At 36.2% G+C, this 18,788-nt stretch overlaps 1 protein-coding gene across 14 annotated transcripts in view; it reads right to left on the bottom strand.

Annotated features, from left to right (window-relative positions):
• Nucleotides 1–18,788, bottom strand: part of LOC310898586 (uncharacterized protein) — a 301,122-nt gene that overhangs the window by 266,238 nt on the left and 16,096 nt on the right. For 12 of the 14 annotated variants that reach the window (XR_014583460.1, XR_014583461.1, XR_014583462.1 and 9 more), the window contains exon 2: nucleotides 6,238–6,351. The gene's annotated coding sequence lies outside the window, so the exon portion shown is untranslated. Of the gene's footprint in view, nucleotides 1–1,959; nucleotides 4,080–6,237; nucleotides 6,352–6,704; nucleotides 6,772–7,377; nucleotides 7,652–18,788 lie in introns of those variants that run through there. The other 2 variants (XR_014583473.1, XR_014583472.1) reach the window with 2 other exon arrangements.

Raw genomic sequence — 18,788 nt, 5'->3', positions numbered from 1 at the left:
AAGCAGATGGAGAAAAGCCTAATAGAAATTGTAAGGTATTTTAATGATTTTACTTTTCAAACTGTTTGTTCTTTTCACTTGCCCTCCCATGTGTAAATTACACATTTTGCAATTATTGCACTGCCTAACTCCTCACTGGTTGACTTCTTTATCAAGAATTGTATATAAAAATTTATACCTGGGGAATATTATACTCAAAGTCTCAACATCATGACTCTTGAACTGCAGGAAGGCCAGATGAAGTAGAAGACAAGATTTGGAATCAGTTACATGTAGTATTAACTAACTAAATCTTTCAGAGAAATAAGAGAACCTCTGCCCCCTGATTTATGGACTATTTTCATGTAATTCTAAAATTTAATCTCTGGCATGCACATACAAATAAATACATAAGCAGAATCAAATACACTGTTTTTGTGAAATGTTTTAAAGTTAGCACCTGAAAGTGCATTTCAGTACCCCGGATCTGATAGATCCTCATTTATCATAGCAAAACTAGTCTTGAATCAAGAATGGGTTTGATTCTGATTTTCATTGGCATTGATTTTCATAGCCCTGTATTTTTCTATTCTATACAAGTACCTCCAAAAATACTTTGGAAAATTGGGAGATATGTATGTGACTCAGTACTGTTGCTTCTGTTTAATACAAAGATTAAAACCAACATAAACTTAAAAAGAAAAATCCTAGTTTGTACAGGGTTAGATTTACTTTAAATGTCTGCATAGGAACAACAAAAGATAAAACCTAATCTCAATCCAGTAGATTTTTTTTTGTTTTAAATGAGCAATTATAACACAGATGTGCACATTTTTTTTCTAATTAATTTTAAAAATATTATTAATGAAGGTGGTGAGTAGAACTGGGCCTAGCCACCAATATCTCTGCTTGCATAAAAAGACAGAGTTAAGATGAAGCTTAACCTCCTTTGATACAAGTGAGGAAGAGATGGCAGGTACTGGAATAATCAGTGAATGCATGTGTGCACGTGTGCTACACAGTAGCCAGGAATATGACCAGAGATGCGAAAGGTTGAAAGATGGGAATAAAACAGAAAAGAGGATAACAGAGGGAGAGAGGAAGAGAAAAAACATAAGTTAGGCAAATCAAAAAGGTGTTCTAGATACTGTTGCGATTATAGATAGAGTTTGCTTCTTCGACTAAGAGTTCCTCAGTTTCCTACATTGGATATTATCATCTTTTGAGGCTTTTGGGGGTATTCAATGATATTTCTGACATAAGATTTTACCTAACTCTTCCTTATAATTAGGGTCTTTTCACATCTCTGTAATGCGATCAGGCAGAGTTTATCAAGAAATTTCTTTTTCCTCTTTTAGTTGTAGATGAGCAGATAAAAGTTTATTACTGCTAGTATGTTAGGTAATTTTATTTAATTACTATAAGGCATAGCTATTGTGTTTTGAAGAGATTTTGGAATTAAAAACAGTGATGAGGAAATAAAAACAATTAAGACTGAGGCAATGGAGAAAAAAAATTCTTTGCTCCTTAAAAGCAGAAACAATACAAGTTGTCTCTAAATAATTCACATGTGGTGCTGGGCAAGCTTCTCAGAAAGCAACATTTCCATTTTCATTTACAAGTTTCCCCAAATGTTTCATTAAAATTCAAAGGCTGTGCTGAAAAACAAACTAAAGTACTTTCAGGTATAGAGGGTTGGGGTTGTTTAGTTTTAAACAGGTTACTTTCTTTCCTTATCTTCTCCAGCAGCTGGCACTTATAAATGAAACAATTTTTAAAAACTGTTGAAATCCAAATTTCTGATCACTAAATAAAGAGTAGTGAGATGTGACATTGGTACTTTCTGTCCTCCCATGGCCTTTCCTCTACTGTTATGCCTCATCTCTGGCTCAGTCTGTGGCATTTCATTGCCGAGACTGATTTTTCTGGTGATGAAGAGATAATGGACCCTCTGAGAAATAAGACACCACATAATAATGGTCTGCTTTACAGAAGTAGTCCGTTTTAATTTCATGGTTGTTGCATTATCCTACATGATTTCTCACAAGACATTACAGCAGGATCACAATAATGCCACCACTGGTGTGTACATAAAGCAAAGTTAACTTTAAAAGTGGTGTTCTTTTGAGTAGTTTCTTTCTCTAGGCTGTATAAAGCATTAATTCATAATGATTGAATCTTCCACTTTGTTCCCTTTTTCTGGTACTAAAGCACATTTATCCTATATGTATGCATGCTCAAAACTAAGGTTGAGGGGCTTTGTTTCAGCATAAGGAAGGAACCTGAGACCAAGTATAAAATATTCTGTGACAAAATATTTTGAAAGAAGCACATTGAAAAGAGAGGGATATTCATGCAAGAAAGAAAGAAAAGAAAAAAGTATTTGTTTTTTATCTGCTTCAGGAGCTCTGTAAGTGTAGATAGTTGCTATAGCCTTTTGTTCAAATGATGCAGCTAAAATTGATTATCTTTTATACTATATATATACTTTTACAACTGTATATACATTCTTATGCATATGATTATGATAATGGAATGTCCACAAAATGGTATATGCCTTAAAAACACACAGATGCCTACTTCTATTATAGACTTATGAAACAATGTCATGAAACTTTTTTAAACATTTTTTGACATTTGAGGTATGTTGGTGGCTGTATTTCCACCAGAACTCTAAAACCAAAGGCTCTTTTGACATTGAATGTAGACCCCTTGCTGTGCATGAAACATTTGTCTGTTTCAGTGGTAGGTAAATTCTGAAAGTGGTGGTATATAAGATCATGTTTAGTTCTTGAGCTGTATCACAAGTTATTAAAGTCTCAGAAAAAGATATATATACATCACAAATACTTGATATTCAGCTGTAAATAAAATATCAAAAATATCACTTACCCAAAGCTTAATATGAATATGGACCTATTTGACTTAGTTCTATGTCTCTGGCAGTATCCACTAGCAGATGCTTATTAAAATAGAAAAAGATGATCCCCTAGAAAACAATCCCTGTTTCCAGCAATCTAAAGACTGTGGACTTAAGTCTGATTTGTAGTCAGCATTAACAGTTCATGATAGACTTTCATAATTTTTCTAAATACTATTATCAAAGTTTTTTGAACTCCAAACGTTTGAACACCTACATGACTGGGCTATGAATTCACTCTTCTTATCTCATGAAATCACCATCAATATTTTTAGTAATATCCTTTACATAGAAAATACAACAAACACAAATGAATATGGTACAATCTCAGTCAGATACATTCTATGAGCAGAGATAAAAATATATATATATGCCAATAATTTCAAACATGCTGTGAAAAGACAGTAACATGAAGGCAAGAGATTTCATGGCTAACGTTTACATATAAATGATGTAAGGATATTATTCTTACTGCAGTTTCCTTGTGCAACCCACTAGTTCAGCTGGAATGTCTATTCCTAGCAACTGGCACAGGGGAGAGAGGGAAAACATACCGAAGCGTACTACTGTCAGCAACAAAGTATCTTGACTCGAACGGTAGAGTCTTTCACCCAATTTTAAGGTTTGATTATTGGTTTATAGGGAGAAAAATTAATTGTGTGTGACCTTTTTTTTAATGTAATAAAATCCTCATTTTTTTTTCAAGCATTCATTCCCTTTATTGCTCCATGTCTTTACTTCCTGTCATTTTCAAAACCTTCCACTGTGAGGCACAGATCATAAAAGGAGGAGTTCTTACATTTTGCCTATTTCTTTTTGACCTTATACCTCCCAGAGGTTTAGTTGGTACAAGATCTATTCCCATCCTCCATTCATTTAAATTTTCCAGGACCGTTAAACTTCAGAATTCTCAAAAGACTAAAAAGACTAAACTTTTAAAACAGGCTTCTGTTATGACCACAAACCGCACTGTCAGTGAAGGAGAAAAGGGAGATAAAGTTGAGTCTAATTCAGAAACATGCCTCAGATGATCGGTCCATTTCTGGTTAATCTTCTGATGTGACAGTTGCATGAGAAGTGAAGGTCAAATCACATTCCTGCTTGCTGATACTGATGGATAACCTGTCAGCAGGCCGGACATGCCACCTCCCCAGACACAACCCCCTGTCAAATTCTGGGCCTGTAAGAGGGAAAGTTCAGGAAATTTTTCTTTCTCTTTCAACCTAAGAAATATAAGATATTCAAACTGCAAAATATACATTATAATGCACATCCAAATATATAAGCTTCTTCAGAACTAATCTTTCATAGCACTCTTAGAAGTCAATCTGATTTCTAGGAACTCAGTTTGCAACACAGAATTCCTACAACTACATCTAAAATGGTGGGCATTTGCAAATCTTTGACCATTTGCTTAAGCGACATCAAGACCGTTTTCCCTCCTCTACAGGTACACAGCAATAGATTTCCTGCTAACACCTAGTGAAAATAGTGCAGTGGGTAAACACAAGCAACTAACTTCTAGTGAAAAATACTGCTGTGGCTCCACTAGATCTCCGCTTCCAAAGTGCTTTCTATCTTGACTTTATATAAATAAATAAAAATACAAATAATAAAATATGAGAATAATGAATATAAAGGAGAAGTGAGGAATGAAGATAAATTGGTCACCCTACATTCAAACTAGTGCATGAACCATTTATAAACAAATAAATCAATCAAAGCAGTCACCTCTACTCAGGACATTGCTGGTTCACATTCTCCATCCATGCAGGATCAGTCTGAAAGTTTATTCATCTAACTGTGGTCTACTCTCATCCCCCCTCAATATACACACACATACTTTTTTCCCATTACTGTGCACCAGACAGATTTACAATAAACCAGACACAATAATGCCTGGATCCATCTTTCTAAGTCCCAGCTACATGTATTAGGATTTCAAATTAATCCTTCACATGCACATTGTCTAACATTTATAAGCAATGACTTTACAAACTAGATCTTGGTTTGTTAACTCCTTCTGAAACTCTTTAGTTTTCCTTGAATGGAATAAGCCTAAATAGTTCCACATAACCTATACATTTTATCTATTCAGAGATTATCTATACTTTGAGGTCTATTTATTAGAGTACATATTGAAGTTCCACATCAACCCATCAACTCACTAAAATGGACATAAATTGTGATATTCTTAGAAAGGAAAAAGCACTTGGATGGAATTGGAAAGGTATCTCTCTTTATAGACGGTGGCATTAAATGTTTATGTTTGTGTTTGTTTTAAAAACAGTTGTTGTTCTCCTTAAAATATCACAGCTAGAAACTGTAGCGGTGGTGTTTTTCCTGTTCCTACATTTACATCCACTTTTGTTTTATTCATTTGTTAAAGCATTCCAGTGGGGTCAAGAGCTCCATATACAATAGTCTCTTCTCCATAGCAAAACTCAAACTCACACCTCCAAGGAACAGCTATAATTGCATTGAGGAAGCATGCTCAATTCCTCTTGCTGAGACTGTAACACTTTGCATAAAAGAAATAATTAACCGGAGCGTGAATGTCTAGGACACTCTTTTGAGAGCAGGTTTTGCACTGAGGAGGAAGAGGAAAGTAAGTTATGTGTTTCTTCTGCCGATTAATGCAAAAAACAAGCCATCCAAGCAAGATAGTCTGATATCCAAAAAAAACCTACACCTTTCCCCTCATCTAGAATGCTTTAAACAAACAGCCATAATCATGTTATATTTTCTCGCCAGTCCAACGTGTTGATTGTATGTGCCCAATGGAATATTTTGGCTGCTCATCACTTTTGTTTAGTCTAAAATAAATTTGATTGCAGCATTTTTTCTGCAGATGGGAAGTAAAAGCTTTAATTTACCCCTAAAAATTAATGTTTGATTCCAATCCACGTGTGGTCTTCAGATAGGCAGAATATCTTACACTTCACCCTGAATTCCTGAGTTGTGCAAGTCCTCCCAGGAGTTTTAAGAATGAGAGAGCAATGGAACTTGAGGACATTTAACATCTAAAAACTAAGGACCAGTAGTGGGAGGGGTTTAGGACTAGGGAGCCACTTAAAAGCATTTTAGGAATTGGTTCTAAGGATCAACAACACAAGTAAGTCATCCGTCAGTATTCTACAAATTATAGTTTCCATACTATGGATAGTCAGACAGGATTCAGTTTGCTCTCTTCTTTCCCCAAAACAGTTGGTGGGACATGATTTCATTCTCTTTACTTTTCATTGTTGCTTTTATTGTGATATTAAACTGAAGGTTAAACTGAAGACATGAGCTTTACATTTTGTTTTGAAAACAGTAAAATCTGTAACCGTACTTACAGCCATTCATTTAGAAGTGAATTCTGCATTCTGGATGAAGATGCTCAGAAAATTCTCTCCTGGTCTCATGTGGTTCACCCTTGAAGATGGCAGCTTTGTTGTTCCTGAAGAAAGCTGACAAAAGAAAATTTTAATGGAATCAAAACTGGTTGTTTAGAGCTAGTGCCATGTATGGTCTTCCCATACAGAACATTATAAACCTATGTTCAACATTGATTGTGTTGTTTCCTCTTTAATTCCTAAAGGCATAAAAAACATCAAATACAATTTTGTCTGTACTCCTCATCAATAGTTTTTTTTTCCTAGTTATTGTTTATTAATGGTGCATAAAGAATTGTAAATGTTAGTAGTAGTAGATTATTGTTATGATTAAAATTTGCCATAGCTTTTGTTCTTTTGTTAATAAATGGACTCTGTTTTTATCTGAATTACTTTCAGATTGGTAACAGAAACTGATGAATACTTACCACACATAGTTATCAAGGTATGGACTATTCCCTGCTAGTCACAGCATGGCTCTTCTTCAGTGAATGACTAGAGTATTATAAATAACATTATGAAGACTGTATACCTTCTTGAACAGAATCCTGACAGCAAACCTTACAAAACAGACAGATCTTCCTGTACACAATGCAAATCTTTAAAGCTACCTCTTCACTGAATGGCACGTTAAAATTAAAGATAGAGGAAAATGAGGAAATAGATTCATTAAAGTTTCATGTTTTTAACCTTTTCCACACTACCATAAGAAAGTGGAAGTCACTTAAACCCTGACTGAGCTTATTTATATCAACAGGGAATGTAAACCTGGTGCGGTAAGTAAGAATATTTAGTTTAGCTAATACATAGCATATGCCACATAGCATTTCATCTGAAGAATTTATTTAGTGTTTCATAAAGCATGGACTCATAAAAATAACCAAAGAATTGACATGGCAAGTTTCTTTTTCTCAAACACATTTTTTTTGGTTTGTTTTTAAAGCAATTATATAAAGTGCTCTAATTGCTGCTTACTTTAGGAAAGGTTTAGCTCCACAAAAATGCAGACTACACCAAAGCTATTTTGAGAGATTTCAGAAAAATATACAGTGATGCCAAACAGTTGCACCTATGCAGCATTTGGGGTTTCATGGTTTTTACCTCTCACAGACAACAGGGAAAAATAGAAAAGCTGGCAGCCTTGGCAGTTGTTTCACTTTAGATGATGAATTCCATTTCATATAAATTTGTTACAGTAGTTGCACATAACAATGGTGCTTCTATTTTCAAGCCATGTTATTTTTAACATATACCAGGGCTGTCATGCAGGCAGCCTGTTTGCTTGCTCTGCAAGAAGGTTTTATATTGCAAGAGGCTTCCACCCCCTACCCCCTAATGGTAAAAATAAATCAATTTCATCTGGTGGTAGTTTCATTTCTCCCCCCCCTTTTTTTTTTTCCACTTTCCTCTCCTTCCTTTGTGGGCCCCTTTCCACAATGCCATATGGCAGCTGAGGGAAGGGTAGAGCAATGATCTGCATTTTCAGCTCTTAACAAAAGATGCAAGAGTGTCAAAGAGGCTCATGAATGTATGAGACACATACATGTATAGAGAAGTGCCTCCAGTCCTGTCAGGAAGGACTAAAGAGAAGCCTGATAAACCTGACATCGCTTTAGTGCAAAGAAAGGCAGCAGTGCTTCTCTCAGTAGTTCATCGCACTCCCATCCATCCCCCCCTACCCCCTCTCCCCTACCACCCCTTTGGGTCCATGCCAAAATCCCATTAGCTCTATTAATGACATGTGGTTTGAAGAAAAAGCGTGTGGCAGAACAAGAAAGGCACAAGATCAACCATCTTATCTATTCGTTTTTTATACGTGTATCACGAGATAGAAGTATTTCAGCAGGGGCCGTGTCATCTTGGCTACGTGAACAGCAAAAAGAAAAAATGCAGCAAGATGCTGTAATCAGTTTCTCAGCTGTCCTAATTCATCTCCCTAAGTCTTAACATATGAATAGATGAAACTTAATTTTAAAACACTGACAAAGTTTTCAGCATTCAGGTTTGAAATACAGCTTGGGCTTTGTCTGCCCCTCGCCCTCCCCAAGACTTTAAGCCATTTAAATACTCTCCTGATGGGCATTGTGTGGCAGAATGAATGCACCATGTAGGATCGCAACTGCTTACTTGGTACTCCTTTAGTTAAACAAAAAGATGCAGCCACCTTGTTCCATCAAGGTCCAAAACTCTGAGCAGCTTACAAACAGGGCATTTCAATTTGCAGAATGTGCTTCTCCTGGAGTATTTTTAAGGTCTGCCTACCATACAGCTTAGTATATTTCTTAATTTTTTAGAGCTACAGTGCTAGCAACATGATTTGCCTATATATATTTCCAAAAGCAGGCATTTTAAAAGGAAAAAGAAAATATGTTTTCAAACTAAAATAAAACCTAACTTTGGCAAACAACCAAAGTTGTTTTGTATATTTATACACAATACTTTATTTCATTACAACATAGTTGTAGCAAAGTAGAGTATTGATAGAGTGTATAATGACCATGCTGTTTTGTCCCTCAGCAGGATACTTCTGCTTTGTCCACTGAAAGTCAAGCAACAGTTAAATCTCTTTTAGAAAGTGAGATTTGCCACAGTCTTAAAGCCATTGTAAATAATAATTTTAATAAGAGCATATTTTTAAACGCACCTGAATCTATTCCAGAGGTATAAATTCAATCTTTCAACGTCTGTGCATGCATTCCTGATTAGCCTCAAATAACTCAAAATAACTATTGACCATTAATCATCTCTAGGGCAAAAGTGTAAAGTTGAGAGTATCTATTGGATTTAGATGCACTTAAAAGCCTGGCTGGATTTGCTGGCCATGGCAACCACTCTTTAAACCCATAACTGTCAGTTTGAGCAAAACTGTGACAAAAATAAGTCAGCTATTCATCACTTCCTTTTCTCTTCCAGAACATCTGTTTACATAGCTGATGTCCACTCATCAGGATGTGGACATTTTATCAGCATCACAGCAGTTGAGACTACTTACAGGCTCAGAAATATTTTCTTCTCTCCCCTCTTGAATATTTGTATTGCATATACATTTGGAATACATGTAAGTTTAACTATTACACTTGCAGTTATTTTTTTTTTCAGGATTTGGTGAACCTAAGCATGCCTGCTAACACAAGATATAGAATTTTATTTTTAAATCAGAATCCTTAATACGAAGGTGTTCAATATTTCAGAAATGCCAGTAATCCCTGCAATTTTAAATGTTCAAGGGTTCTGGAATCATGAGAGCTTCTGTGAACACCAGCCACACGTTATTGATTTCATCTTGAATTCTACCAAAATCTGAGTTTCTCCCTGAAAACTAGTAAAGTTTCCTGGATTCCTATGGCTTGTCTTTCTTCATGTAAAGACTGTTAATTTCCCTAGGATGTGAAATTACGTGTTCTTAGTGATACCAGTTCAATGACATGTAAGGTACAACGTTAGATGAATCACAGGAGAGGGAGTAGACCCCTTCTGAACACACATAGCGACAGTATTGGACAGACTGCTTACAAATTAAAATATACAAACACTCTGGAATATATTGTTATGGGCACATCTCCAACCATGAGCTGATTTCACATTGTTTCTCATCAGTGCTTCTATCGTTCTAATGTGTTAGCCTTTGCTCATCTGTGCCAACACCTGGATTTTGTCCTGAGGCACTGCTTGGCACTGTGCAGGCCTAAGACTGTCCTCAGTCTGTACCCCTCAACTGTATCTATCAGACGGAAAGGTCCTGCCAAGTTTATTAATATAACTTAGTTTATACTGCGTCTGGTATGCACAGACTAGGATAGCACATCCAGTCTGGCACAAGGACTTGAGACGATCCTCCTAGCTTTACATTTTTATGTCTTTGAGGGCACATCAGTCATAGTGACTCCCAGGCTGCTGACTAGAAATTTCTATACTCATCACAGTGAACTCACCTGTGGTTTGGGATTTAGCCCACACCTTCCTTCTTTGCCTGCTTTGTTCTATATAAAGCCAATAAACTGGTGCATTTGTGGAAATGTCTTACGTCCATTTTTTGAGAGCACAGAGGATAACTTGTATTTCACAGAATCACAGAATTGAAGGGGTTGGAAGGGACCTCAAAAGATCATCGGGTCCAAACCCCCTGCCAAAGCAGGTTCCTTAGAGCAGGCTGCCCAGGTAGGCATCCAGATGGGCCTCGAATATCTCCAGAGAAGGTGACTCCACAACCTCCCTGGGCAGCCTGTTCCAGTGCTCCATCACCCTCACTGTGAAGTTCTTTTGCATGTTGGTGCAGAATTTCCTGTGCTCTATCTTGTGGCCATTACCCCTTGTCCTATCCCCACAAACCACTGAAAAGAGATTGGCCAAATCCCTCTGTCTCCCACACCTCAGGTATTTATACACATTGATCCCCTCTCAGTCTTCTTTTCTCCAGGCTGAACAGACCCAGGTGTCTCAGCCTTTCTTCATAGGGAAGATGCTCCAGGCCCCGTATCATCTTTGTGGCCCTCCGCTGGACTCTTTCCAGGAAATCCCTGTCTTTTTTGTACCGGGGAGCCCAGAACTGGGCACAGTACTCCAGGTGAGGACTGACCAGGGCAGAGTAGAGGGGGAGGATCACCTCCCTTGACCTGCTGGCCACACTCCTTTTAATGCACGCCAGGATCCCATTGGCCCTCTTGGCCTCGAGAGCACACTGCTGGCTCATGGCCAACCTGTCATCCACCAGGACCCCCACGTCCTTTTTGACTTTTACCATACAGCATAATTGAGGTCCATTATTTGGAAACAATAAGTAGTATTGTGGTTTGAGGGATTATATGCAGAAAAAAATATTTAACAAGCACTAGTCTGAAACTGAAAACATTTTGATGGATAAACCATCTCTTGACCTTCCATAGGCATACTAATAGATCCTGTTATCACAGCAGAGACATCTCTTTTAGATCAGTGGCAAATTTTTAACAAGCAATAAGCCACATCTACCAGTGCAAAACTTGAAGGTACTTTATTTTCTGATGGAAATTACTTTTTCCTTTGCTGATCAAAACAAAACAATCAGTCTAACCAATACAGAATAATGTTTGTTTTGGTAACAGTTTTGGACAACAGTCTTCTTTGATCCAAAGACAGATAAAAAATACTAATGTCAAGAATCAAGCAATTTAATATTTATATGATAATCTTGAGTGTTATGAACCCAAGCAAAAGCTGCTGGAGCTTTATTTTAGTTTTCACAGTGCCTCAGTTTTCAGGACTGGTCCCAGAAGGTAAAATGCTTTCTGCAAAGCTGTAGCAGGGAAGCATGAAATATCTAACTTCTATCTCATTGCTTGGATTAGTTGAGCTAGAGTGAGGCCTGAGCGTGAAGTGACTTGAAAGAGAGGTTCATTGCCTGGTCTAATAACCACTTGATGGGAACTATCTGCAGAAGAGTAAGATGGGGTAAATCACAGGGAGTTTAAATTTTGGATTAGAAGAACTTTCTTTCAATGTATTTTCCCTCTTCTTAGTCATAATTTCATATACCATGCTTGAAATTGCAAGCATGGCACCTCAGGTCTATCTGGCTGTAGCAATTTTTTCCCGGCTAGTAACAGATTCATTTCTGTTAAAATTCTATTACTCCCAGCTATTTCTCTCAAGGATTGTAACAATTCCTCTGAAAACAGATCAGCAGCTTTGGTATAATCTTACTCCATATAACTGGAACAAGGTCCGCTTCTAGTAAATCCTGCAACTAGATGTGACAAGAATAGAAAACTTCTTTTCATTTCCTCCTTGCCACCCAGACAGGTAGTAATGAAAGACATGTTGAAGTTTTCTGATTCCAGACACAACGTTAATTGCCAGCCCCCAGTGAAAGAATGCAGCTAATGTTATAAACATTTTTCCCTACAGCTTTGACATTAAGCAGGAACAGCACAGGAGGGGTCATTTCTCATGTGTTAGGTTGACAAATAAAGGAAGTTCGTGTGGAATAAACATGTATATCCTAACACACTAATTAAAAGGGCATTTTCATTATCTTTGATGTTTGTGAAACTGAACTTTTGTTTAGGTAAATTAAAACCAGAACATATACCATAAGTTATATTGGTAGACTTGAAACATTATGCGTATAAAATTGAAAGAATAATTCACCTATGAACAAACTGGGACATTATGTGCTGAATTTAATTTTCTGTGATCATACTCACATAAAGTAGCTGCCTAAGCATGCACTGTCCTGGATGTGATAGGTATTTTCAGATTCTTGCCCAGTTTTTTTTTTTTTTTCCCTGCTTGTGGTTCTGATAAAGAGCTGTTGGAAACAATATTGCATTTCCAGTTACATTATGGTAGGAACATTTTAGCTGATGAGTCTTAATATTCTCCAGCTTGAGCAGACGAATGTCAGCAAAACAGTTCCTGGACATTTAAATGTTCAGAAAATTAATACCAGTAGAAGAAAATTAGAAACAAGTCAGCACCAAATTATTTTTCAAGTGTGCATGAATTTATTTTTGCTAAAACAGGTTGTATTCAGTAGGGACTAGCTTATAAATCTGGAAAACTTCCAAAACTCAATCTAAACAGACCAAAGTCAGGTAACTTTCTGGGTACTCTAGAAATATATCAAAGCTTTAACAGTAGCTATTTTCAATTAAACTTGCCTGTTGTTAGAATACTTCAGGCAAGTGCAGGGCAAAGTAAGCTTTTAGTTTAAGGAAGGTAGAACAATTCTAGACAAGGGGCAGCTGAAGAACTCAATGAATATACAACTCTCATCAGCCAGATTCATCAGAGAATAGCCAAGGATTTCTGAAGAGAACAAATACTATAGGGCAATAGTTTTTGGGAACATTCAGGACCCTGAAACAAGAACCTTATGGGAGCAGACTTATCCAAGGCAGTAGAAATAAAGAATTTCATGTCAACATATAAACAGAAAGGCATGCTTGCTCTGCTCTCAACTAAGGCTCCCTGCTTCTTCCTCCAAACCAAGCCCAAGCATACACCTGAGATACACAGGGTGCGTCATCTAGGTCCAAAGCAATGCCGGCTCCCAGGGTGCTGCAGGATGTTTGGAAGGCGTAAGGACTCAGTGAAACTGTGTGTGGTATCTTCAACACAACTCGTTGACTGAGAGATGTTCTCTCTTGGATTGAGTGAAGTTTGTTACTCCAGACTGATATGGCCAATGAATCTTCAGGTGTTCTATCTTGAAATCATACAGCCAGAAAAGATTCTCAGAAGGGCAATGTTATTACACAACTAACTGTAGAGCTGGAGGAATCCAGATTTTTTATTTTAGCCCAGGAGAGGAGAAGAGGAAACTAATAAAATTACGTTTGGGGCCACATTTTAAATCACCAGTCTTGTTTTATATTCAAAAAATGTTAATTTTTTGAGTTTTGCAGTCAAGTTTGACTACTTGAATCCTGAAGGTGAAATCAGAACATATCTAGTATTACTGCAAACTAACTACATGTTAATTTGGACATTTTAGTTAAACAATACCATCCTTCCCACACACACTGTCACTGAAAAAAATGTAAAGTGTCATAAAAAACCCTGAGAATCTTCATTTTTATCCTTTTCTCAAATCAGAGTTAGCCATCTCTGCCACACTAATTATTCACAAGTAGCTTACATTCAGTTAGTAATAAAACAGGAATTTTCTACCATGTCAGATCTGTTTTCTCAGAAAGCATCTCAAATACAAGACTAACAAGTTTCAGATGATGCAGCATAGGAAGTATCAGAAAGTATATTTAAAATTTTATCCTGATTAACTGGAAAAACAAAAACAATCTGATATGTATTGAACATTGTTAGAATTGCTGCATAGGATAAATTATATATACATATACAGACATGTAAATAAAGATGCATATTCTTAGTAAATGGTCATAGCTACACTGAGGATAAGGAAACTTGGAGAGCTTATAAGTATTAAGCTGCTTTGCCAAAACTATGTTTTTGGAGGAAAGCAGATAATCTTCATATTTGTACATTTAGTAGAATTTACACAGAAAAAGTGCTGTGCAGTCTTGTTTGCATGATGTTCCTGAGATATGAGGCCGTTTGCTGCAGAAGTATTAGTGCTGACAAATATCACTAATTAATCAGGAATAAACTCATGACATTTTTGAACTTAGTGCACTAATCATCTCCTTAGAAGCCAAAATGCTGCTAGCATGACAAGACTTAATTTACTTTTCCTTCTCACAAAATAACAGAACTCTACCTGAAAATTATGTGGGGATGCAAGTTTTTTTCCTGTCGTCTAGGCAGTGGCTAATGAAATATGTGGCAAATTTGTTACAATGGTTTTTGAAAATAGGTATGATACAGTGTATGATAAAGGGTAGTGTGCGCAAGCCTTTAACATCTCACCATCAATTCTGTGGATTTCTGTCACCTTTTTCCAAGACCACCTAGACATGTAATAAAACTTTTCATTTTAGCATGTCATATACAGAGTTGTCAAGCTCTACAGTTCAGAGAAAATGCAAGGGAAGGGCCTCAGCAGAAAAGAGCAGGTGCGGGACCTGTCTGGGTGAAAAGCAAATCAGAAGATGGAGGGATTGGAATGGAGGTATATTATCACCCCACTACTAGCAATTAATTGGATTCATTATGTGTCTATCCAGCTACAGACACCCCCACTATACGAGCTTCAAAAAACACTTCCTTCCAGAACAGGGTGGTAACAAAGCTAATAAAGAGACAAGTCCAAAACAGAGTTCCAAATACCAGTATTTCTGAGCTTTGGCAATACTTGGATTTGGATACAGTACCACATTTTAATCATTACTTTTCTTTATTCCTAGATGAGATTGTTGTGAAAATGAATTTGGAGGACATCAGAAAATTGTACTTGGGAGATGGAAATTCCAATCTGGGATTATTTTACGTCTCTGGATCTTACCAGCCTTGTTTGTAATTAAATACCTTTTGGCAGAAGACCAAACTGTGGTAAGAGATGAGGCTCTGAGGTGTTTAATCCCATGAATGGGAAGAGCAGTCCAATTATAGCATTATCTTTTGACTTGGAAGAGAATTAAATTACCTGATTTGTCTTGGCTTGCCATTGTGATTTTGGAAACATTTCCTCAAGTTAAGATCACAGGAGGACAAAGTCACTTATGTATTTCATAGCAGATTTAGAGACACTATGGCTGCAGATTTTGCTATGAAATTATATGCCTAAATGTAAAAAGCAGGACATTAAAAAACATAAGAACCATTTATAACTTTAAACATAGGAGTTTAATGTCAGTTGAAATGGCTCTATCCATCTAGTGGAAAACATGATAAAGAATCAGGAGGAGACCCATGAACTCCTGGAACACTGACAGCCAGGTGGCATAGCCTAAGACATCTAAACAAATGCTAGAAACCTTTATTAATGACCTTATACATTTAAGATGTCAGTGTCAGGAGGTGCAACTCCTGGAAAGTTTTGCCTCCCCCCCCCAGTGGTAAAGGCTGTTCTGTTTTTGTTTTGTTTTTTTTTTTTTAAAAAATAACTTTCTGCACAATATACTTTATTTAAAACTTGTAGTTGGCTAGAACTTTTTATCCATTACTGCACTCATAGCAGAAACACCATCTCTGAATGACCTAGGCTAATTCAGTTAATCTCCTGATGCTTAAATCATCAGTTAGTAACTGTAACACAAGAAAGAAAAGTAGAAATTACTATAGTATGGTGTTGCATCTAAAATAAACCCTGTTCAGTGTATATAAACTATTTTGCTAGCCCCTTGATTCAGTCTATTTGATTATTTCAGTGAGGTAAGTGAAGTTCTGTCTTTATAAGTAACAGGCACAGGACACCAGAAGAGATCCAGAACAGATATATTGAAACAATTTCAGAAGTAATAAGAAAATGATAATAGGAACTCATGATCTTCCAAAAGCACCAACATTAACAATGCCAAGATACTATTGCAAGCCATGGATTTCATAGAGTTCTGAAGGTAAAACAAACTAAACCATATTCATGGCATCTGTGGTACAGTTTTGGTATTGTACCCTCCCATACTTCAGATAAGGCAAGTAACACACGCTAGAGAATTATGAAAGGAATAATATTGAAAGACCTTCAGTAGATAATGCTCAGAGGGCATACCCAAATCACAAGTTGCATACCTTAGGGTATACTAAGTACATATAGGGTAAATTCATCTTTCTAGTCACTGAAATAACTTGTCTGATTTGAATGGAAAACTTAAGACTAGGCCTTTTATTTCAGATTTGGGTTTAAAAAGGATTCAAGATTTTCTATATGTTATTTTCCAAAATCAATTGAGTTAGAATTGAAACAAAACACGTAGATCAAAAACTATGGTTTAAGTCTTTTTATATTTATAATATAAACACAAAGAACAATTAGAAGGATGAAAAAAATCAAACACAGAAAAACGAAGCATTTCATTCCAGAAACGTTAACATGGTATAAAAAATCCTAAGAATGCAAAGGCAATTTAATGAAAGCCAGCACGTTCCAACAGTATTTCCGAACAGATATGAGGTATTTTCCCTTTAGAGTGATGAGTTTGTATTTTTAGGGAAGAGCAGAATTCCAAAATTATTACCAGTAATCAAAATGTATGATAATATGCCCCAAATCTGTCTTGTCTGTTTGTCTTTCATCAGATGCTTAAACGAATTTTGTGAATAGTGAAGAATAATTCCTCTATTTTCTGTGCCACAGTGACTCCTCCAGAAGTAAAGACACATTTTTAACCTTGGTAGAGAGCATGAATGTTTTATCTGCAAAAAATCTAAAAAGAAAATACAAATCAAACCATCCCAGCCAAATCCGGCTGAAGAATAAAATTAAGGTACCCATGTGCATGTATAGCTCCAGTTAGAATTCATGGATACCAAAGACAGGAATAAGCTGCCTATGTGCAGGAGCCTATTTGCACTTCAGTCATCTTGAATACCTTTGGACATCTCATGTGGTACCAGCCATGTACTTTTAGGCCATTATGGTATGAACAAACATTTCTAAACAAAGTACAAAACTTGGAAAATAATCAAGCTTATCCTAAAGCAAATACCTATTGTGAATTGAATCCCACCTCCAATATTTTAAAAACTTGGATTTTTCATTTGACTATCTGACTCAATATTTAATATGCCGAAGTCAAATCCAATCTTTATTAAGCCAATTCCTATTGACTTTTTAAAGTCATCTTACTTTTTAAAGTCATTAGGGAAATAAGTCTATCAGTTGCTCAGCAGCCATACCTGAGAAACCGAAATTATTTCACTGTATCTTTTACTACATGGTAAAGTCTTAATTTATCAAAGCTTTGTCCTTCTGTTTTTACATGTATTGCAATATTAAAGTTTCCCTGGTTTTTTATTTTCAATTGCATGAGCAACTTTGGCTAGCAAGTTACAAATTATTACTTTGAAGCACTAAAACCCACTAATAAGACTACAAAGTTATAGTTCACTAACATATGACTAGTTTTGATCCAGTTCTGTACAGTATATCCCTGTGCGCACTTATACACATCAGCAACTTAAAATCAACAGCAACTGCTCTGCAGTATTTGTTCTACACTGTAAAAATCCCCATAATTGCAAATTATTACACATCTTTACAGTCTAAGTTGTTTTAATAGCATTTTTTCTAATGGTAACATCCTTGCAGCCTAATTTGGTTTCTTCCCAGGGAAATTGGCCATGTAGGATTGAATTAGAGTGATAACAACTGAATTTAAGCTGCTTATCTGGATAATCATGATTAGATCACCTTGTGTTCATGGCTATATTATATGAAATTTCATCAGTTTTTTCTTACAGTCAGCATTATTTAATATTTAAGCAAGAGCTAGTAAAACTGAAAAGAGGGCATTTTATATAAGATAACTTTTATGCTTATTGTAAATCCACAGGAGAGAAGTATTTGTGTCTTAGTAAAATATTTAGATTCTCTGAACATATTTTGAGCTGTACTGTGGACAATATAACCCCCTTTGAAGTCAGTGGCAAGTCTCCCAATTAGAATTGCATAAAAAAATGATTTTTCCACTGAGGTAGAACCCACATGTTCAAAATGATTCTGTTCCATACTAAAAAGAAACAGTTGCTTTAAAATTTTGTCTTCCTTTAATTATGTTTGCTCCCAAGCAAAGAATGTTTCTAGCTCATAGTCGTGTTGTTTTAATTTATTGTTTATAAATCTCTAAAAGCATTTTTCTGTTATGACTTCTAAATAAGCTTTACTTTTACCTCAAAAGAAATATAGCCTCACCAATAGGACTCATTGGTGGCAGTTCAGGTCTCTTTCTGGGGCCAGTTATTCTGATGCAAAACCGTTTTACCTATTTCACAGTTTTTGTGCCTTTAACTTGTGTCAGTGTTTACACAAGAAGGGGGTTGACAGAGAATCAGTTCTCATATTAGTTTCAGTGCTTTGATAAATCTCATTTATATGGATACTGTTATAAATCACACATTTTCTATACTAATCTTTGGTGATAACATTATTACAATGGAAACAGTGGAAAGGAAAACTT

Source organism: Anser anser (assembly GCF_964211835.1).
Source record: "Anser anser genome assembly, chromosome: 4".
NCBI lineage: Eukaryota > Metazoa > Chordata > Aves > Anseriformes > Anatidae > Anser > Anser anser.
This window is presented reverse-complemented; position numbering and strand designations above follow the sequence as displayed.